At 38.1% G+C, this 23,732-nt stretch overlaps 1 long non-coding RNA gene across 1 annotated transcript; it reads right to left on the bottom strand.

The window, feature by feature from the left end:
* Positions 1-17,748: 17,748 nt before the first annotated feature.
* Positions 17,749-18,257, bottom strand: LOC307170127. Its single transcript, XR_013823297.1, has 3 exons — positions 18,212-18,257; positions 17,997-18,066; positions 17,749-17,773 (listed from the first exon to the last, which is right to left on the bottom strand). It is a non-coding gene; the product is annotated as an uncharacterized lncRNA (long non-coding RNA).
* Positions 18,258-23,732: the final 5,475 nt, after the last annotated feature.

Here is a 23,732-nt window from a genome sequence, read left to right as displayed (position 1 = left end):
TTTGCACAAGTTCACGATGCAGAAGATATCATACGATTGTTTGGATTTGCGAAAAGTGATTTTATTTTATAAGATGATGAAGAAATTCAGAACATTTAATTGGCCAGACTACACTAAAAATGTCATCAAAACAGAGATTATTGAAGAGTTTTACAAGAAAATACTATTTCAGTCTTTCTACTTAATTTACTTCAATGTGTTTCTTGCCATATTTTTGTAATTATGAGTGCAAATTGTTTCAAAGTCAATCCTACACCATTTTTTTTTTTCAGTGTAATTGTAAACTCTATTAACCGTGTCAATGGGGAACAAGACTCAAGAGACATCTCTGTGCTAATCCGAGTATTTTCAGTAGCGCTCTGGCAACACCAATGTTTGAAACTACCCTTGAACAGCATAAAGCGATCGTTTTCTCCATTTACTTCAGTGGTTTGGTTTTGTTGAAATGCAAATACTTGCAAATGTGTTTAATGGGAGAGATGGCTCGCCAGTCCACAGTCATGCTGTGGTGAACCCGGAAAATCAGCCAAGCGCTTCAGACGGTGGACATCCAGGAAAATGGGCCCAACAAACCCATCTTTATCTACCAAACGATGACATCATGGTACAAAAGTGACGGCACATACTCAGAGACCAGTCTGAAAACATTTTCATTTTAGAGGAAACTTCCAAGACTACAAGAAAGTTGAATCTGAAATCTCAAAAGACTGAACTAATTTGTAGTGCTTTCTTAAAGTCTTCAATCTAATTTCTGATAAATTTGCAGGTTTAAACCATCTTAACATTCTTAATCTGATATTACTTTGCAAAGACAGTATGACAATACAGCGACTGTCATAAAATGTATATTAGGGCTGCATATTGCCAACTTCCTTATAATATACAGTAATCTAATACCCAATGGTAGTGCATAAGTCAGAGTTCAGTACATGGCGATGCATCATTTGAAAACCAACAAGAAATAATGTTATTTTCAATTACCTATAATTTATGACTCAATAATCCAGATCTTGCATACAACGGGAACTGGTTGTCTGAAATCGAATGCATCCCTATATAGTTGGAGAAAGAGTAGAACCAAAAGAGTATTATGTCAAAATACATATGGCTGGAAAAACAGTGGGTGAAAAGTGCCTGTTCAGATGCCTGGCAAATCAGATTTATTTGTTCCTCCAATTCTCTCTGACGGTCTGCACTATTGATCGCAAATGATCAAATAAGATTTGTGTGTCCAGACATGTCCGAACTATCTGCATGGGTTGCTTTGGTGATGACGTAGGCGTACCCACGTATGTGACGAGGCTTTCAAAACCAATGCTGAAGAAATGGAGGTGCATCAATGTTGTTTAAATTCTTCCGGCATTTCGCGAGACGCAAAAGACCATTTGAAATCCGATTTGAGCATCCAGACTGACATCTGTAAAAATCCTGCTGGAATCGCATTTCAAAACACCTCCAAATGTGAAAAAAATAATCAGATTTCATGTGTTTTTTTGCGAAAGAATCTATCAAAAAATCTGATCTTCGCCGGCCATCTGAACATAGTCTTAATCCTTCAGGTGAGATTCTGAAGCGTGTTCACGATGGACACTTTACTATCCCATGAGGCCTCGGGAGAGGATTTATGAAGGGCAAAGAAGAGAGTCACATGACAAAGGTAGTTAGTCCAAGTTTCAGAATGAGTAGTTTGGGTCGGGACAGGACTCATTCCCAGAGCACCACAGGTGAGTCACGTCACCCTTCAACAACTACAACACGATCCAGAGACGCTCATGATGATCCTTGAACTGAGACTGAAATCTCTCAGGCAACGCTGCTTTACAATTTGATTGACGTCTGAAAACATAATTTACCTCCATGCTGACGTCCCATCGATTGAATGTAACAACTAATGCCACTTCTGCAAAAAAATGATGACATTTCATTGTGAGATTCACCCATCCTCTCTCCAGGCCTTGCCATTGATAGTCTATTTCAGGATTGTTCTGCTGAAATCCTTCAGGATGATCAGTGGAATCTCATTAGTGCTCATATATAATGCAGGCGAACTGTTTCTATTTCAAGAGAATGATCTTTCAGTGTTGACATGTTGAAGAATGATTGTGTGAAGTGTGTATTAATGACCACACTGATCATGCATGCATTCAGTGTAAAATGACTGAATTATGTAAATGTTATGGGTGATTCCCAGAATGTGTTTTTGTGTTAAAAACTGACAAACACAGCAGTGGAATGAAAAAATAAAACGCAATATCTGGAGCTGCATTTTATATATATATATATTTTATTAAACTTTTAACTTTTGTAAGGGTGGTTTCTATAAGTGAATATATAACTAAAGCATTAAGTATTGCAAAAAGAAGCAATGAGGCTTTTTAACACAAACATACTGACATCTGGTTTATTCCTGGAAGCTTTTCTGCATGGTTTATTTTCCTGCCATCCGGTGGTCGTGAGGATGAAGCGAGTGTCCCGTATCCCTGTGTTCCTGTGTTCCTGTGTCCCAGTGTTCCCATATCACAGTGTTCCCGTGTCCCTGTGTTCCAGTGTTCCCGCATTCCCGTATCCCAGTGTCTCTGTGTTCCCGTGTCCCCCGTGTTCCAGTGTTCCCATATCCCAGTGTTCCCGTGTTCCAGTATCCCAATGTCCCAGTGTTCCCGTATCCCAGTGTTCCCCTGTCCCTGTGTTCCAGTGTTCCCGTTTCCCAGTGTTCCCGTATCCCCATGTCCCTGTGTTCCTGTGTCCCAGTGTTCTCGTATCCCAGTGTTCCCGTATCCCAGTGTTCCAATGTTCCAGTGTTCCCCTGTCCCTGTGTCCCAGTGTTCTCGTATCCCAGTGTTCTCGTATCCCAGTGTTCCAATGTTCCAGTGTTCCCCTGTCCCTGTGTTCCAGTGTCCCAGTGTTCCCGTTTCCCAGTGTTCCCGTTTCCCAGTGTTCCAATGTTCCAGTGTTCCAGTATCCCACTGTTCTCGTGTCACAGTGTTCCCGTATCCCAGTGTTCCCCTGTCCCTATGTTCCAATGTTCCAGTGTTCCAGTATCCCACTGTTCTCGTGTCACAGTGTTCCCGTATCCCAGTGTTCCCCTGTCCCTATGTTCCAGTGTTCCAGTATCCCACTGTTCTCATGTCACAGTGTTCCCGTTTCCCAGTGTTCCCGTTTCACAGTGTTCCAATGTTCCAGTGTTCCAGTATCCCACTGTTCTCGTGTCACAGTGTTCCCGTATCCCAGTGTTCCCGTTTCCCAGTGTTCCAATGTCCCAGTGTTCCAGTATCCCACTGTTCTCGTGTCACAGTGTTCCCGTATCCCAGTGTTCCCGTTTCCCAGTGTTCCAATGTTCCAGTGTTCCAGTATCCCACTGTTCTCGTGTCACAGTGTTCCCGTATCCCAGTGTTCCCCTGTCCCTATGTTCCAATGTTCCAGTGTTCCAGTATCCCACTGTTCTCGTGTCACAGTGTTCCCGTATCCCAGTGTTCCCCTGTCCCTATGTTCCAGTGTTCCAGTATCCCACTGTTCTCGTGTCACAGTGTTCCCGTATCCCAGTGTTCCCCTGTCCCTATGTTCCAATGTTCCAGTGTTCCAGTATCCCACTGTTCTCGTGTCACAGTGTTCCCGTATCCCAGTGTTCCCCTGTCCCTATGTTCTAGTGTTCCAGTATCCCAGTGTTCTCGTGTTCCAGTGTTCCAGTGCTCCCGTGTCCCAGTGTCAGGTCAGGACATTGAGTCGTGTCCCGTTACTGGAGGCAAACGGTGAGTACTTGTCTGCAAGAGGAAGCTCAGGTTAACATCTCAAACAAGCGTCACACACACTGCGTCACACACACTGAACCAACATCATCAATGACACAACCATCTCATGCAGGCTGACTCAATCTGTTTCTCGTCATCTTTAAATACCTTTTCAAATTTCATCTGAAGACTAAATTCATATGTATAGACTAATTTCAGTTGTGCCTATGTATGAATTTAAAAAATATTATTTATTTAATGGTAATTTTGACTTAATAAGTATCACATAAAAATTCTATATTATGACCAAAAAAAAAGTACATACTAAGACAATTTTGACAAGTCTTTATGACATAATTTTGACTTTTTGTTATAATTTTAGGGACTATCATAGCAGGGACATCAACTACATTTTCACACTAAACATGATGCTGAGCATAACGAGCTGTGATTGGTTGCTTTTGGGCTCTGGGCAGCCATTGGCCAATGAAAGCCCAGACCTTCTGTCATAATGAAGAAAAGGCTCCAGATCGAGAGCAGGGGGACGCAAGAGAAGACTTTTGCAAAAGGGCTTTTTTTTTTATAGTATTAGAGGTTAAAAAAAAATTGTGTGTGAGAGAAAGAATTATTTATTTTTTTCTTTAAATAATATACTGTAAATATAATTGTTATTTTGTGGTTTAAAAATGTTGGCAACGTTCATATGTGTTAATTGTTAATACATGCTCATATTAAAGTGTAGTTGTTCATTTTTAATAAAGCCTTAATCTTTGTAAATAGCTGAATTTGTGTTTCACTGCGAAATCAAGTTGCGTTTAGCCGTTTCTGGGCCACATCTGGCCCGGGCTCAAGCCGGATCTGGGTCACATCACTGAGACCAATGCTGTAATCTGGGAAGCAGGAGGCCGATCGCTGTCAGGAGTGACACTCACAAGCATTTCAAATATGATGATTGTGCCGAAGTTTTGCTGCATAAATCAAATTGTTTACATTTCAATCATGTTTTAAGTGCAGATTGAACACTTTCTTTAAAGCGATAGTTCACCCAAAAATTCTGTACTGTTTTTCCTACTATGAAAGTCAATGTTCAAAGTCTGTGTTCAACAGAGGAGAGAAACTCATCTGTGCTGTAAAGACTATCCTACTGTAACTAGGATTTAACAAGAGTAACAATAAATGAGAAGACTTTTCTTGATAAGAGATTTGCACCCCAGTTCTGATGAAAGTAATTATTAATAATAATATTATTACACTATAACATGGATTTCATGAGTGTTAAAGAGTCTTTTGTTCGAAGACGTTAATTGACGCTAAGAGTGGGTAATTGATTAATTCAACACCATCACACACACACACACACACACTTGAATTATTACATTCGTGTATATTTCTGTAATATGTTCATGTGTAATTACTTTTCTATCCTTATGGAAACACTTTGAAGATGTTGTGTTTAATCCTAATGATTGTTTATCAGTGACTATTACTTTATTTCATAATTAAAGGATACAACTTTATAATGTTGTTTGGCCTAAAAAATGGTCAGTTTTATGTCATGTAGAAAATAATGTATAAAATAATGGCGAGCCCAAAGGATCTGGAGTCTGAACAAGTAAGGATTTCCCTTTTTTCCTCCTTTCTTTATTGATAAAATATTATATATATATATATATATATATATATATATATATATATATATATATAATGTATATATATATATAATATTATACAACAACTACAGAAAAGGTTTGGCAGAGGTTGTTTTTTCCTCGTATGTCTGTCTAGAGATGCAAAGCTACATGTTTTCCTGCTCTGCTTGTGAATTTCAAAGTAAAATCTTACACACTCTTTATGTTGTTTTCTCTTTCTAGTACGACATGTGGATCTTTGACTGAGAATTAGTTTGAACAGTTCAGATTTTTTTTTTTCTTACTTCAGGTAAGTCTAGATCTTCCTAATGTTTCCTCATTCTCAACAAAGTTAGATTTTTTTATTTTATTTTTTGGTTTTGCTGTGTCTGTTAATGACGATGACCTTGTTTCCTTGAGCATGTTGTGCTTTGAGGAGTTGTGCTTCCTCTGATGGCATCACAGTAGCTGTATTCAACACTAGTCAGGATAGAAACCATATTTATTTTCATGATTTAAATTTTTCCGGGTTTTTTTTGCATGTAAACAAACCTGTAAGGGATATAGACAGCCCATGGAAAAATATGGGAAAGTGAATTTCTCTGGCCTGTCTGTCTGTCACACTGACCAATCCGTCTCTCCTGATCTCTTCCAGGGCTTTGACTAGGGTGACCACCTGCTAATAAGCCCAAGGGGGGACAAGGGGTATGTTTCTGAGGGACAATGTGGGACACTGTCTGGCGCGGCGGTGCCCCACTGGCAGACTCACTGATAGTGGTTTACCCATTTCTAGCACATACCACCTTGCATAGTATTAATAATGCCCTATTCTCCTAAACGTGTAATTTTTGATGTATGCTCATGAATAGGCCAACCAATGTGTATTTTTTTTCTAAATAAAGACTCATAATATTTTGAACATTCAATGAATTGACAGATGTACTTCCACTTAAGATTTACTATTTAATTTTATTTATTTAAAAATAAATTTTAATAATTAATAAATTATAATATAAATTTATAGGATTAACAGGAATTGTAGTTGCTCAACACCACAGGAACAGTTAAAAAAAGTATTTAAAAAAAAATACGATTGACCTCGTATTCCCCTCCCTCCATGTCCGATTGAGAAGGACGTTTTGCAAAGGTCACAAAAAGCCCTCTCGGTATCCCCCTCAACACCTTTCAGCCACAAATATTCATTTCCCCATTCTTGTTTCTTGTACTCACACCTTCTCTTTTTAATTGATGATGGCGTTGGCTTTCAGACAGTCTCTTTCTCGAATTTTTCGAATTGGAAAGCGCGCATCTGAAAGTTCCTTCCTTCCAAGTGTGTCTGGTATGCGCGTGCGTGCGCTGTCATGACAACAACGAAAAAGTTGACAACAACCTAGTCAGCAGTTCAACTGAGGGGTTTGTGTGGCAACAATAGCGTGCTGAAATGTCAAGTAATGTTTGTTTGTCTGCTTGGGGCTCGAGTATATAGAGCGACCAACTTTTTTTTGAGCAAGCATAGATTATGCGTGACACGGTCTCAATTTGCGTGACGCGTGAATTGGGCTTCAAACGCTGTGCGCGCACGCGCTACGCGGGACGGGTGGTCACCCTAGCTTTGACCCTCACACTGTTTGCATCCGTGGTTCTGGATTTGGATCATTTCCAAATGAAAGGCAAAATAATCCTGTGATTTCATTCTTCATTCTGTTGCACAAGCAAGACATGATCAGTAGGGGGCAGTCATGCTTCACTCTTCAACAAACACAGACTGTTAGTGGATTCTCTGTCTGATAGAGTTAAAGGAGAACTCCGGTCAATTTTAACATTGAGCTCATTTTTTTGTACATTTGGAGTGCTGTCAATACAGAGAACAACGACAAAAATCGGTGTTGCCTACACCGAGTTATTCTATTTTTAAAATTTGCACCCTGTTGACTTCAATAGGGCAAGTAGTAAGCCTGCTTTTTAGCCTCTTAACATCCTTTAAGTGTCATTACAAGTGCACAGAAAATGTGAGTGATTCTTTCCGAGTGAACACGGGTGGATTTGACTGCAGTAGATGTTAGAGATATTAATAAAAACGAAGTTAATTCAGCCAGCGCTCATGCCTTTGTTTACATCCTGTTTTCGGTGGAACGCCATAGTAATCAATTGTCGAGTTCACGCGCGTGATCATTGGTAACTAAACCTATGCGCGTGAACTCGACAATCGATTACTATGGTGGGTTAGCTCTAATGAGGTCGACTGGAATCGCTCTCTTTTAATACAGATTTCACAAGATGAGAATATTTGTTTTTTATATAAATTACTTCATTAAAAAGTAGAGAATTCAAGCTTCATGCCTGTCCCAGCAAACATTTGGACGTTTAATGACCGTTGAAAAGACGTCCGACAGAGACGTCCCGTCATGGTTGAAAAATAGTTCCAAAATGGAAGTTGAACCGACGTCTTTTCCGGCCGTGAATTCCACGTCTCTTCTGCGCGTCCCTGGACGTCTAAATGCGTCGTCATATGTGTTTAAATGTGTTGCTGCATAATTTAAGTCTATATATAAGCCTGAATATAAAATAATCACACACCTATTGTGTAACATCGTGAAAGGCAATCAAGTCTTGAGGTTTACACATCTTGACAAAGGTTCTAAAAAGGTCCAAAATTGGTCCAGTCAGACCTGAACGTCAATAAAACGTTTTAACCACGTGTACATCAAAAACAATAACACATTATTTGTGGACATAAGCAAAAAAGAAGCATGTTCTGATTAAGCACAACATTTTATTGATCTTGAACAGCCAAAATTTCTCTTTATTTTTTTCAATGTTTAACATTTCATGAGCTTAGAATTATAATCTCCACTTTTGGTCGAAATTGCGTTTTTGACAATCTGATCCATTAGGTGTTTATTAATGCCTGTGTGGTGTTATTTTTGTAAAAAAAATATATTTTGTTAGTAGTTATTAATAAAATAAAAAAGTTCCATCCCACAAAACATAAACCGAGTTAAAAACTTTGATCCTCAATAAACGGAGATAGAACCTTATAATTCTAAGCTCTCGATTTGTTAACCAAACTAAAATACCAATTGCAAAATACTGAATTATTATATAAAGATAGTTCACCCAAAAATGAAAATGAAATTTACTCACCAAATTCCAAACCTGTATGAGTTTCTTTCTTCTGCTGAACACAAAAGAAGATATTTTGAAGAATGTTTGTAACCAAGCAAATAGAGCATCCATTGACTACCATTATTGGAGAAAAAATGATTATGGTAGTTAATGGGAAGCGACATCTGCTTGGTTACAAACATTCTTCCAAACATCTTTGTGTTTAGCATAACATAGAAAGGTATACAGGTTTGAAACATGAGGTTGAGTAAATGATGACAATTTTCATTTTTGGGTGAACTATCCCTTAAACACATTGTTTGGCTCATTTTTTTGTATCCACCACCCCCAGCTCTTCCTGGAGCGTGTTTCAGGTGTTCTGCCATTGCTGCATCAATTTCAGTGTCTGTAGCATGTGGGCTCCACCTCTTCACAGCATCTAAGGGAAGAGAATATATTTCTTTTTAAAATAAATGAAAAGTAAATAAATGAGGTAAATGACATGCACTTATTTTCAAAATATTTTTATGGTCTTCAGCTAAATTAAAAAAAAAAACATGGAACAAGATGAATGAATCATTAACGAAACATTAGAAAAAGGTAATCAACATGCATTACATTTTATTTTATTGTATAAAAGATGTTCTGCTTTAAATTGGTGTTAGATCAGTTGGGGGGAACAGCATTTGTCCCCTGCCTCTTCAATACCACTGTGGTGCCCTTGAGAAAGACCCTAAACTAGGTGTGTAACAGTGAGAAAGTGAACAGGACATTTCTGATAAAGACAGCTGGGCTGTGATGTCCCCTGAATAGACATGTTTAGCAATTCTAAAATTACAAAATATTTTTAAAGCAGTTACTGAAAACATACATGTTCAAATCCAGCTAATTTCATTCTACTTCAGATAATTTACTTTCAGAAAGAAACTCTCAAAAGGCTACATTAATAATTTACAGTAATAACTTTGACTGTATCATTAGACATACTTTATACTATGGTATACCGTTGTATAAGTTCAAAGTAACTTTTAGCCTACTAGCTAATTTTAGCCAAACTCAGTTAGCCAATTTCAGTTGACAATGTGGGCATCATTTCTTTCGGTTCATTCATGTCAAACAAGTAAAACTCTAGCACGTGAATCTAATAATACAAAATGTACGTACCCAACAGTAGATTTCTAATAATATGGGCCTCAATTCCTCCTCTCTTCGTGGTTGTTCAAACTTCAGTGTTCCGGAGTGAGTCTATGGGGAAAACGCGTCTCGTGAGATAATCTAACCTATCGCGGGATTTGGTAATGTCTGGAGATCTTTTGTTTCATCTTGGCAGCACAGTTTTGGCAATTTCATCCAACTCAGACATAAATGGTGACCAGATATATTTATGTTTTACATATGCATACATTCCATAAAAAAAAAAAGAAAAAAAAAAGAAAACAACGTATAGCCTACATCAGGTAGGCTAGCCTACAGGTTGAAATAATGACTAAAATGCAGAGGATTTGCATTCACTTAACCACACTGGGAACTGTGTGATTATAATTTTTTAAACAAGATAAAGTAAATATATTTACTTTGTATACAATTCGTGTATTTCATAAAGATAATTCCTGTTTTTTTTTCTGTCTTGCTTGACTAGACGTGTAAAAGACATCAGTGGACGTGTATTCACAGCCTTGACGTGTAAAGGACGTCAGTGGACGTCTTCACAACCTCTTAAAAACTACTTGGGCAATTAAATTAATTTTTGCAGTATTAACCATGCACGGATTAAGCACAGCTTTTGCATATTTCACAAGGATTCTATGATGGAGGGTCATGATGGTCTATAAATGCACGTGTAAAAGACGTTGCCAGGTGACGTCCTCTCACCCGATACACTATATTGAACTACACGTAGCTACCCAAGATGGCAGCGTTGTAGGAGGACGTGTGCTTGTCGCTCTGCGAGCAATTTCGAAGGGTTTATGATATTACTGCCATTTTTTAAAAAATAATTTGATGGCAGAACCTTAAAAAAAAACAAAAAACGATCATATAGCAAGGCGTAGTAATTGTAGGCTACCACGAATGCCCAAGTCTAAAAAGAAAAAGAGGAACACTGAAAGTTTAGCGATTTCTCAACACGTGCCGCTAAACATGGAAGATAACCAGTCTAAAGAGTCGGTAGCCCAGAATCCTTTGAGTGGAGACGAAATGTGCTGGTATGAAACCACCCCAGAGCCATTGTCAGACACCGGTTTATTTCCCATTTTGGCGGTGGATACACCAAGGAATCGTGAATCCCAATCAGGTGGGCGAAACTGGGAGACGGCTAATGCTGAACTCATGGAGGCGATACGAGCCATGACCAGCAAGCAGGATGAAACACTCCGGAGAGTCTCTGCTATAGGCATAACTACTGAAGCTACTTCCAAACGTGTTGAGGAGCTGACAACAACTGTCAAACAGCTGTCACTGGATGTTCAACAACACAAGCAAACACTGGAGAAAATGAAAGTTGCCAATACGAAGCTCCAAGAAGAAAATAAGCACCTGAGAGAAGCTGTTGCTGAGTGTCAACGCTACAGTAGAAGGTGGTCGCTTAAGATGCACGGCGTAAGGGAGTCAAGAGATGAAGACATCAGAGGCAAGATAATCGACATCCTTGGGAAAATGGCACCAAAGCTTCGTGAAGACTTGAAACAAGGCATTGACATAGTCCATCGCGTGGGGAAACTGAGAGATGACGGCGCTGCGAGATCAACTATAGTTTTGTTTGCCTTGCGTCGCCTTCGTGATGCCGTCTGGAAAGAAGCTAAAAACTCTCAGTATTTGCAAGAAAATCGTCTCAGGATTACCGAAGCTCTTTCTCCGGAGGACAGAGCGGCTCGGGAGAAGCTCTGGCCTTTGATCAAGAAGGCGCGTGATGAAGGGAAAAAGGCTTCATTCCGAGGTGCTTCGGCTGTCATCAATGGAAAAGTTATTGACTGTCCGGAATAGCCTCGTTGGCTGAGCATCTTCTTTTACCAAAGGTATTAAAGTACACATAAGCCCACTGTCCATGTGGCATTTTTGGATAATATCTTCAATGGGCTACTTTGTTTTGGAGATTTAATACAACGTATGTAGCTAGGCTACCGCGTTGTTTAGGCTACCGTGTTGTTTAGACTTGGATTAATCTTCCTTTTTGTTGTAGCCATAAGCAGGCATGAACACTCTGCCAGCGCCCGTTACAGACTGAGATGGTTGAGCACTTAATACTAAATGCTACCTTAACAGATTTTACTTTATTTATTTACTTATTTTCTCATACAACTATATATGATCTCCTTGTTGGACTTTAAATGAGATCATGTTAGTTTTTCATTTACTATAAGTGCAGCCGTCTCGAACGTTCTTGATTCTAAGTTGACGGTTCTAGTACAACAGGGTTCTTGCTATTTTAAGGCAGGTTATCATCACCTTCTTGTAAGGTCTTTGCATACTTTTTGCGTTCAATAGCACTTTCAGGTAATTTCTGTTCTATATCTCTGTTCCTTTATGGTCTTTTTGTTTAAACGACTTAACGTCTTGTCTTTAAATGTGAGAGGTATTCGGGACTTAACAAAAAGGAAAGCATTATTTTTATTCTGTAAAAGGTCTGAAGCTGACTTGATTTTATTACAGGAAACGCACTCTTGTGACTCTGATACAGGGTTCTGGAAAGCTCAATGGGGCAATATTGTTCACTTTAGTCATGGTTCTAATCATTCTGCGGGTGTCTCAATCCTTGTGCATGGTTTCAAATGGGATATTTTGGAAGTTGTGCCCTCTAGTGATGGAAGATGGATAACAATAATAGTTAAGCAGGACAATACAGTTTTCATAGTGTGCAATGTATATGGATTTAATTCACACTTCGACAACAAAAACTTATTCAATACCATTACTGGCAAGCTAAGGGATTTGAGGGGAAAATACGTAAATGCCTTTATAATTCTTTCTGGGGATTTCAATGAATGTCCTGACGAAATAGAGGATAGATACCCACCTAGAGCGGCTCGCTCCTCCCAAGGAAGCGATTTAATCTCTTCTCTGTGCTCAGACCTATCCTTGACTGATGCTTGGCGTTTTTTTAACCCAGACATCCAAGATTTCACCTGGAGTAATAGAAGTCTGACTTTGAAGTCGAAAATTGATTTATTTTTAGTTTCTTCTTCTTCTCTTCAATTTGTTAATGAGGTTAAACATGTTTATGCGCCCCTTTCGGACCACAAATTAGTTATTTTGAAACTAGGCTCCATTGACCCGCAATCGGGCATGAGAGGTTATTGGAAGTTTAACAATACTCTTTTGAGTGACGACTCCTTTAATGAATCTGTTAAGCTTCTAGCGAAAGAGATCTTCGAGATTGACATTAATAATGGACATAAGAAAAAGTGGGAGTACTTCAAGTATAAAATTAGACAATTGGCTATAAAAAGATCTAAGGAAATAAAGAAAGAAAAATATAATTCAGAACATGTCTTGATGAATAAGTTAACTCAATTAATGTCAAAAGGAAACATTAACCCAGAAGAAGAAATTGAGCTAAAAGCCATCCAAATTCAGATAGACCAAATATATACAGAAATGGCAAAGGGGGCATTTATTAGATCAAGGGCTAAGTGGCTGGAAGAGGGCGAAAAGAACACCAATTATTTTTTTGCTTTAGAAAAAAGGAATGCTAAAAGAAATTCTGTAACTGAGCTCTACATTGATGGCACCATTTCTAAGGATCTTACTCACATTTCTAAATTTGTTAGCTCGTTTTATGGTAATTTATATCAATCTAATTTTAACAGAGAAGAAAGTGTAAGTTTTTTTGAAAAAATTCAGCACAGTATCCCTATTATTAGTGAAGATTATAAAGCATCTTGTGACGCTGATCTCTCTTTAAATGAGGTTAAAAATGCTTTGTTTGCTATGAAGAAAGGAAAATCTCCCGGGATAGATGGGCTAGGAGCGGAGTTCTATATTCATTTCTGGGAGCTTATTCAACTCCCTTTAATGCACATGTGTAAGGAGTGTATTGATCAAGGGGAAATGACCACAACAATGAAGCAAGGCATCATCTCCTTGATTCCGAAACCTGGTAAAGACCCTCACTTAATTGATAATTGGCGTCCAATCACATTATTAACTATAGATTATAAAATTCTGGCCTCTGTATATGCAAATAGATTAAAATCTGATTTAAATTCAATAATTGCAGAAACTCAAACAGGTTTCATGAAAAACCGCCACATTAGCAATAACATAAGGCTCGTTTTAGACTTGCTTGACTATGCTGACAAGGTTGATTCTGACGCCTTCGTTTTGTTTCTTGATTTTTATAAAGCGTTCGACACAATCGAACACCCCTTTTTAATCCAAGCCATCAAGGCATTTGGTTTTGGAAGCCCTTTCATTGACATTGTCAGCATGTTCTACAAAGATATAAATAGTTCTGTTATAATTAATCAAAATACTTCTCCACGATTTCAGATTAATAGGGGGGTCAGGCAGGGGTGCAACATTTCTCCCTTTTTATTTATCTTAGTAACCGAACTACTAGCTATACACTTAGTAAAGGAAGTACATTTTGAAGGAATAAAGATTTTTGGAAAAGAAATAAAGATCTCACAGCTGGCGGACGACACCACCATTTTTTTGAACAACAAGGACCAGTTGAGCATTGTCTTTGAACTGGTGGAGAAATTCTCTTCTGCGTCTGGTTTAAGGCTTAATCGATCTAAGTGTGAGCTGTTGCCACTTCATTGTTGTAGTGACTCTGCTATTGATAACATTCCAGTCAAACAGAATGTAAAGTATTTAGGTATACATGTATGTAAAAATATTATAGTTAGACAGAACTTAAATTTTTCGAATAGGATACAGAAAACCAAATTAATATTCAACTGCTGGCTACAAAGAGACTTGTCCGTCTTAGGTAGAGTATTACTCTCCAAGGCAGAAGGCCTTTCTCGCTTTGTTTACCCTTCTTTGTCTCTATTTGTAAAGGACTCAACTGCTAATCAAGTCAACAAGACTTTTTTAGATTTCATTTGGAAGAACAAGTCTCATAGGCTTAAAAAGAATGTTCTCTCTAACCCTAAAGAAAAGGGAGGTCTCGAGATTTTGGATTTTATAGATGTGGTTAACACATTCAAAATTAATTGGTTAAAAAGGTGCATTCGAAATCCTGATTCTATTTTTTTCTTTATTCCGAACTTTATTTTTAATAAGCTGGGTGGGCTCTCGTTTCTTCTAAAGTGTAATTTTCTACCAAATAAACTACCTATCAAACTGTCCAACTTCCATCAACAGTCCCTCTTGGCCTGGAAATTATCCTTCAAGCACAACTTCTCACCACACAAATCTCTCCTTTGGAGCAACAGCGACATTCTTATTAGGAATAAATCAGTATTCTTCCCTAAGTGGTTCGATAGAGGAATTAACCATGTACTCTGCTTATTTGATGATTCTGGCACCATGCTCTCTTATGAACAGTTTATGGAAGCTCATGATTTCCCAATACCTTTTAAAGATTTTAAATCTATCACTGATGCCATCCCTATCGGAATCAGACAATTATTTAAAAATCATCTGAGCTATGGAAACAAAGATATCAGACAGCTTTCACTTATGTTGGATGGTGTAGAACTGTCTGATAAAAAATGTAACAATAAGCATATTCGCCGACATTTGCAAAAGAGTAACTCCATTGCTCCAAGGGGGATGTCTTATTGGAATTCCTTAATAAGTGAAATAAATTGGAAAAAAACATGGTTGATTCCTCACAAATACTGTATCTCTAATAAAGCTAAAGAGGTCCACTTTAAACTTTTACATAACATTTACCCTACAAATTGTTTTGTTGCTAAGTTTCTAGACATTGACACATGCTGCAGCTTTTGTAAACAGGACACTGAAACCATTCCTCATTTATTTTTTAATTGTCCAGTTACCAAAAGGTTTTGGGAAGATTTGGGTTCTCACTTTCTCCAATCTCAAAATATAACTCACTCATTTACCCTGAAAGATATTATCTGTTACTTTTGTTTCCCACAAGATGGCACCCTGGAGTTTGTTTTAAATTTCATAATCTTATATGCTAAGTTCTTTATACACAAGCAGAAATTTAATAAGTCTTCCTTATGTTTTAAACATTATATTTTGGAACTTAATATGCTTCTTAAATCACACAAGCTTGTAAAGAACAAAAAGAATGCAAAACTTTTGTGTAAATATTATGACCTATTTCCCGAATCCTCTTAATATTTTTATTTTTCCACCTCTATTTAGTATGTATGTTTTTTATTTATTTTATTTTATTTTTTTGTTCTTCTTTTTGTTTGTTTTGTTCTTTGTCTCTGGCATGGTATGTCTGTATAAATGTTTGATTGTATATTGATGGTTTTACACATTTGTACCCAATGTTTCCGTCAATAAAAAAAAAAAAAAAAAAAAAAAAAACTACACGTAGCTAAAAGTCAAAATAACAATTATACATGCAACCCCAGATAACTGTAGACATGTACAAATGTATCTGAATGCATTTTTAGGAAATGTTCTGTGTTACATATTTTTACCGATTTATGCCGTCATACCGCGACTATTTTTGGCCAGGGACACGACGTTGCCGTCGGACCAATGTTTGCTGGGTAATGTGACTCCGCCCACAGAGAGCGCGTGCTATTCAAACGCAAATGGCTGAGGCAATCCACGCAATCCTGTGAACGCCCCTATCATCAGCACAAGAAAACCAAAACACCAGTTTATTCAGAACATTACTTGTTTACAACGCAGCGCTGTGAGGAATAATGACGAATACGAGGAATACGAGCTGAGGAATACTAGTAGCCTAAGTTTTTCCTTCTCAGGTTTCTGTTTATGAATGAATGAACGGCATAGATGCGCGCTGTTTACCACAGCTGGCAAAAAACAATATTACGTGACAGTTGACTTTCAAACATTCACAGATACCTCAAAACAGAAAGTACAAATCCTTTCTTTAAAACGAATTTCGTTTTGTATCAATTGTATCTTAATTTTAATAATTTTTTCATTAACAAATTTCCTGGATTTAAAGTAAATATAGGCTAGCAATCACAACATAAGGTGCTTGAACTGGAGATCATCAACCAGACCGTAGCCTACTCGCCTCACATGTCTAAAAAATGTGAAATATATTTACATTTACAGCTGGTTCTAAACAAAACCATCCAAAACAAAAAAACTATGTAGCCTAATAAATGTGCGTTTCTCCGGTGCGTTCACTAGCCTACTGCGAAGATCGCGAGTCAATAGCCTATCGTATTTTTTTTATTTTTTTATTTATTTATTGCACAAGTCATACATAAATTCATTCATTCATTCATTCATTCATTCATTCATTCATTATTACATGCATGAACGAATAAAAGAATAGAAAAAAAGGAACATGGAGAAGAAAATCTTATGATACCTGTCGCTTATTTGTGCACATCAGAAAAATAAATAAAAAACAGCTACTTTATAAATGGATCAACCCCGGCCCAATCCTCACCCCAAACACCAAATATTTTCAGTAATACCTATCTTTACACTTAATTATCATCATTTTAAGCGTGTGTAAGCGTATTTCATGAAAACAAGGTTACAGTCAGGTGAAATATGAAAGACAGACTCACATTCTGACCAGAATCTGAGTATGACGACGTCAGGCTAGTATCTTTGCTAAAGCTACAAGTCATTTTCTCTTTTGATGTTTGATCACCATTGGCGACACAAACAGCTGCGGGTACATTAGGCTGCTGTCCCTTTAAGACGAATGCGCAGACCTAATATAAATGACACGCATCTGTTTTCTTTCTGTTTAAAACACAAGACTGTTTACGAGGAAACTCGTCAAGATGGGCATTTTGACGTGCACGTGTCCGTTAAGCTTAAAAAAGGGAAAGAGAACTGAATTCGGCTAAACTCACCTTCATCTACTGACTGTGGATGGCATCAAGGTCTTGTCCTGAAGAATACAGGGCCAAACAATAGGGATTATAACGCATCTGTTAACAAAAGAGGTATATCACTCTAATGATATATTTACCCCCTGATATTGCATTGGGGATATCAATTCAAACATTTTTAAAGGCTAAGAGCATGAGCCACAGCTGCCCAAGATATCTGTGAAAAATAACTGCCTAAAGTTGTCGACCCCCTGAACCACATTCAGCATTTAAAAGTACAAAGAATTTCAGTATTGATCAATAAAAAAAAAACCATACAAATACATAAATACCTTTGTGTTGGACAGCATGGTGTCCGTCTCTTTGGCCAACATAATTCAAAACAGACCTAAAGAAATAAAATAAAATGTTATCATAATAGTTAAATGAATTATTATTATAACTATGACCATTATAATATTGTATTAGTCGCCTATTATTTAGCTGATTATTTAGCCTACAGGCTTCTCAAGGACAATCTCACAGAAAAAACTTATATTAAAAGCATAAATCTTACAGACCCCAAAACTTTGAACAGTAGTGCACAGTATGTTTGAGGTGGTTTTGCTTACTAGTCATATGGTTCATAGCCGTGGAGATTTTCTTGGACGGGGGTGCAGCAGGCCATCACAGCATGATGATCTAGGAAGGAACTATTTGTTTATTACAAGGAACCAAGCTAGAACAGAGGTGAAATGCAGAAAAGATAAATATATACAAATCTTAAGATAATATATTGTGAAATAAATGCATATGGAATTATCATCATGATTAAACAATAACTCACCCCTTGTTGTAGAGTTTTATTTTTTCTCTCGTTATTCTGAAATAACATTTTAGCAATATTGGTGACGTCTCTGATTAAGTTGTTTCCTGTAATCTGCTGTGATGTAAGTTCATGTTCATGATGATGCTTTGGTTTTTGTTTTCATGCCACGCCATGTTTTTGTTTCATGTTTTATTTTAGTTACAATAAACTGCACTTGGGTTCTCCTTTACACTTGCCTTCAGTGGACCTCTTATTACAGAATACTTGACCTACTACAATGAACCCAGCAGCTGCACTCCTAAATCTACGGCAGGGGAATCGTCCCCTGGAAGCGTATATTAAGGATTTTCTCTGTTTCACGGATCAGGTACCTTGGGATGAGACTTACTTAAAATGGTGCTTTCAAAATGGATTGGATGATGAACTCGCTGAGTTAATGCCTTCGTTTGATCACCATTCTACACTATGCCAGCAAATAGACTTTATTTTGTTTTTAACTGAGTCTCTCCACGCCCAACCTGAGCCTCTTCACGTCATGCCTGCCAAGCCTGAGCCTCTTCACGCCATGCCTGCCAAGCCTGAATCTCTTCATGTCATGCCTGCCAAGTCTGAGTCTGTTCACGCCACGTCGGCCGCCGAGCCAGTGTCTCCTGACAAGATGGCCACTGCCGAGCCGGTGTCTCCTGACAAGATGGCCGCCGCCGAGCCGGTGTCTCCTGACAAGATGGCCGCCGCCGAGCCGGTGTCTCCTGACAAGATGGCCGCCGCCGAGCCTGTGTCTCCTGACAAGATGGCCGCCGCCGAGCCTGTGTCTCCTGACAAGATGGCCACCGCCGAGCCTGTGTCTCCTGACAAGATGGCCGCCGCCGAGCCTGAACCTGAGCCCTCAACAGAGATGGCCGCCGCCAAGCCTGAACCTGAGCCCTCAGCAAGGATGGCTGCCACTAATCTTGAATCCTCAGTTATGGCTACACTAACAATTATGGCCACAGCCATATGGTGTGTGTGGTCGGTGCACACATTTGAAGTTCACGTCACGTCTGCCGAGCCAGAGCCTGTTCACGTCACGACTGCTGAGACTTTTCACGTAATTTCTGTTCTTGAGCTGTTGTCTGTTCCAGCCCATAACCCCATAGCTGTCCCCAAGAAAATTTTTTTGGGGGGGGGGGGCAGTAGGGTCCTTGATAGGACCATGGAGGCCGCGCCGCCATGGTCACCTGAACTGTCTGGTCCACCCTGAACTGTCTGGTCCACCCTGGCCACCTGAACTGTCTGGTCCACCCTGGCCACCTGAACTGTCTGGTCCACCCTGGCCACCTGAACTGTCTGGTCCGCCCTGGTCACCTGAACTGTCTGAACTGTCGGATCCGCCCTGGCTTCCTGCACTGCCGGATCCGCCCACGCCTTGCCACGGCCCAGGTCCGCCCACGCCTTGCCACGGCCCAGGTCCGCCCACGCCTTGCCACGGCCCAGGTCCGCCCACGCCATGCCACGACCCAGGCCCATCCACGCCATGCCACGTCCCATGTCCTGTCCCCCTGCACGGGCCTGGCCCACCATCCCTCCCCCATGACCTCCTCCACTCCACCACCCTCCTGGTATTATGATGTTTTGGTTTTGTTGGGCGTCGGGAGACGCCCTTAGAGGGGGGGATTCTGTCACGTTTTGGTTTTGTTTATGTCTTGTTTCCATGTCTGTCATGTGATTCCCTGTTTGTCATGTGATCCTGCCATGTCTTGTCATTGGTTAATTGTCTGATCATTGTTCACAGGTGTCCCTTGTCTTGTCATGTGTATTTATGCCCTCATGTTTGCCATTTGTCTTTGTCAAGTATTGTTTCCTGTAATCTGCTGTGATGTAAGTTCATGTTCATGATGATCCATTCTCTCTGGATCATTGGATATTGTTGCACCCATTAGATTAAGAAAGGTCAGAGAGAAAAGTAAAGCACCATGGTACAACAATACTACGCATGTTCTAAAGAGAGAAACCCGTAATTTAGAGCGTAAATGGAAAAAAACTAACTTAGAGGTCTTTAGAATCGCATGGAAAGACAGTATGTCACGTTATAAAAAGGCCTTAAAAGAGGCCAGGGCTGAGCATCTCCGCAAACTAATAGAAAACAACCAAAACAATCCTAGGTTCTTATTTAACACCGTGGCTAGACTAACAAATAAACAGATGTCTCCTGAACAAAATATTCCGTTACAGTTTAGTAGTAATGATTTCATGAAGTTCTTCACTGAGAAAATAGAAAACATCAGAACCACAATTGTAAACGTTCAATCCTCAATTGCGTCTTATAATTCAGCCTCAATTATCACCCCCAAGAACAATTACAGTGCTTTACAACTATAGAACAAAAAGAGTTAAATAAACTTATCACTTCATCTAAAACAACAACATGTTTACTAGATCCTATACCAACTAAACTTTTGAAAGAAGTGTTACCTGTAGTGGAAGAGCCTCTCCTCAATATTAACAACTCGTCTTTATCATTAGGTTATGTTCCAAGAACATTTAAACTGGCAGTTATAAAACCTCTCATTAAGAAACCACAATTAGATCCACATAATCTAGCAAATTATAGACCCATTTCAAATCTACCTTTTATGTCTAAAATACTAGAAAAAGCTGTGTCCGCTCAACTGGGCTCTTTCTTGCAAGAAAATGACATCTATGAAAAGTTTCAGTCTGGGTTCAGGCCGCATCATAGCACTGAAACTGCGCTCGTTAAAATTACAAATGATTTACTTTTAGCTTCTGACCAAGGCTGTATCTCAATACTAGTTTTACTTGATCTTAGTGCTGCGTTCGATACTATAGATCACACAATACTCTTAGATCGACTACAAAATTATACTGGTGTTCAAGGACAAGCATTAAGCTGGTTTAGATCGTATTTATCTGACCGCTACCATTTTGTGTATTTAAATGGAGAAAAATCGATCATAACTCCAGTAAACTATGGAGTGCCGCAGGGATCTGTGTTAGGCCCTCTATTATTCTCAATATATATGCTGCCACTTGGAAATATTATAAGGAAACATGGAATTAGTTTCCATTGTTATGCTGATGACACTCAAATCTATATTTCATCACGGCCGGATGAAAACGCTAAATTATCCAAATTGACAGAGTGTGTTAAAGATATAAAAGATTGGATGACGCGCAATTTTCTTTTATTAAATCCAGACAAGACAAGAGGTACTAATCATCAGTTCAAAAAACCACCCACAAAACCTCTCACAATACAACTTTAACATAGTAGGATGTCCTGTTACTTTATCCTCTACAGTAAAAGACCTGGGTGTTATACTAGACTGCAACCTGTCTTTTGAAAATCATATTTCATATGTTACAAAAACAGCCTTTTTCCACCTTAGAAACATTGCTAAGCTACGTAATATCCTATCTGTTTCTGATGCAGAAAAGTTAGTTCATGCATTCATGACCTCGAGACTAGATTACTGTAATGCTTTATTAGCTGGTTGTCCTGCATCCTCAATAAACAAGATACAGTTAGTCCAAAATGCCGCCGCTAGAGTTCTAACTAGATCAAGAAAATATGATAATATAACACCAATTTTATCATCACTACATTGGTTACCTATAAAGTCCCGTATTAATTACAAGGTATTGCTACTGACTTATAAAGCCCTAAACGGCTTAGCTCCAGTCTATTTAACGGATCTTCTATCGCCCTATAATCCATTGCGCTCTTTAAGGTCAGTAAATTCGAGGCTTTTGGTCATACCTAGGATATCCAGATCCACCAAAGGAGGGAGGGCATTTTCACATTTAGCACCAAAACTCTGGAATAGCCTTCCTGATACTGTTCGTTGCTCAGACTCGCTCTCCCAGTTTAAAACTAGATTAAAGACGCATCTCTTCAGCCAGGCATTCATATAATACTTTTAATCTTACAGTTAAATCCGACCTCTAGTTCATAAACGCCAGAGGAGAACTGGCCCTCGACTGAGCCCGGGTTCTCCCAAGGTTTTTTTTTTTCTCCATTAGGTCACCTGATGGAGTTTTTCGGTTCCTTGCCACTGTTGCCTTTGGCTTGCTCAGTTGGGGATATTTGGGAATATTTAATTTAATTAATCAATCAACGATACTATTGATCAGCATTACCAAACGTGGACGTTCCACTAGAAACAAACATTGATGTATTGTTTTAATTTATTACTGTGAAGCTGCTTTGATACAACCTATGTTGTGAAAAGCGCTATATAAATAAACTTGACTTGACTTGACTTGACATGATGCTTTGGTTTTTGTTTTCATGCCACGCCATGTTTTTGTTTCATGTTTTATTTTAGTTACAATAAACTGCACTTGGGTTCTCCTTTACACTTGCCTCCAGTGGACCTCTTATTACACTAATCTATCTATATTTCATTCTAACTAGCTATCTTTCTTTCTACCTAATCTATCTATCTTTCTAACTAACTTATCTATCTTTCTTTCTTACGAATCTATCTATCTTTCTTACTAACTTATCTATATTTATTTATTTCTAACGAATCTATCTGTCTTTCTAACTAACTTAACTATCTTTCTTTCTACCTTATCTATCTTTCTAACGAACTTATCTATCTTTCTTTCTTACTAATCTATCTTTCTTTCTTTTCTAACTAATTTATCTATCTTTCTTACTAACTTATCTATATTTCTTTCTTTCTAACGAATCTAGCTATCTTTCTAACTAACTTTTCTTTCTTTCGTTCTTTCTTTCTGTCTTTCTTTCTTTCTCTTTCTTTCTAACTAATCTATCTATATTTCTTTCTAACTAGCTATCTTTCTTTCTAACTAATTTATCTATCTTTCTAACTTATCTATCTTTCTTTCTTACTAATCTTTCTTTCTAACTTTATCTTTCTTACTAACTTATCTATATTTCTTTCTTTCTTTCTAACTAATCTATCTTTCTAACTAATCTATCTTTCTTTCTTACTAATCTAACTATCTTTCTAACTAATCTATCTTTCTAACTAATCTATCTTTTTTCTTTTTTTAACTCTGTCTTTTTTTCTCTCTCTTTTTAACTAATCTAGCTATCTTTCTGTCTGTCTAACTAATCTATCTTTCTTTCTTTCTAACTAATCTATCTATATTTCTTTACTTCTTTACTAACCAGCTATCTCTTTCTAGCTAATCTATCTATCTTTCTAACTTATCTATCTTTCTTTCTTTCTAACTAATCTATCTATCTTTCTAACCAACTTATCTATCTTTCTTTCTAACTTATCTATCTTTCTAACTAACTAACTTATCTATCTATCTTTCTTACTAATCTATCTCTTTCTTTCTAACTCATCTATCTTCTTACTAACTTATGTATATTTCTTTCTTTCTAACGAATCTATCTGTCTTTCTAACTAATTTATCTATCTTTCTTTCTTTATAACTAATCTATCTATCTTTATAACTAATATATCTATCTTTCTAACTTATCTTTCTTACTAATCTATTTTTCATTCTAACTAACTTATATATCTTTCTTTCTAACTTATCTTTCTTTATTTCTAACTAA

This window comes from Squalius cephalus (genome assembly GCF_949319135.1).
Source record: "Squalius cephalus genome assembly, chromosome: 13".
Taxonomy (NCBI): domain Eukaryota; kingdom Metazoa; phylum Chordata; class Actinopteri; order Cypriniformes; family Leuciscidae; genus Squalius; species Squalius cephalus.
This window is presented reverse-complemented; position numbering and strand designations above follow the sequence as displayed.